Consider the following 683-nt stretch of genomic DNA (forward strand, 5'->3'; position numbering starts at 1 on the left):
GCCACATCGCAAGCAAAGAACGCAACGGACGAGTGCATGAAAATCCGCCTTAATGAATACCAGACAGAATGGCGGAACGGTGGGGCTAACTGCAACATTCCCGAACCGATGCATCGGTCGACGTGTCTGTGTAGTGGCCAGCTCTATCTCCCGATTTAATACCACCTGACCTTTCTTATGGGATGTTTTAAAGGACACAGTGTATCAACATCATACATGCAATTTGACCGAACTATGGAAAGCTATCACAGAAAAAATCCAATACCAGTATTGGTCTGTCAAGCTACTTGTGACAACATTGCTCTTCGTCTCCAGGCATGTATCAATTTGGATGGTGCATGGTGGACCATGCCATGGAGAACAGAGATTAAAATTCTTGTAAGGAAAAGTAGAGAGTAATGTGTTTATGTTCAAGATATGTTCCTAGTTTCTTTACCACAATGTTTGAAAGATCATATACTAATTATGGGTTACCTTGTACACACGCGCGCGATTTCACATATGTAAATATTTACGATGAACATAGGACTATCTAGTTTAGTTCAAGATGCAGGTAAATTCGACTCCCCTAACCCTTTGTAACAGATAAGGGCTTACTAAGTATAGGGTTAAGACGCACATATGACGGAAACTACCCAAAGGAAACCACCTTGGAAAACAATAAATCAATTATACAAGTCAAA

This window comes from Thermobia domestica, chromosome 16, assembly GCF_964235325.1.
Source record: "Thermobia domestica chromosome 16, izTheDome1.hap1.1, whole genome shotgun sequence".
NCBI classification, from domain to species: domain Eukaryota; kingdom Metazoa; phylum Arthropoda; class Insecta; order Zygentoma; family Lepismatidae; genus Thermobia; species Thermobia domestica.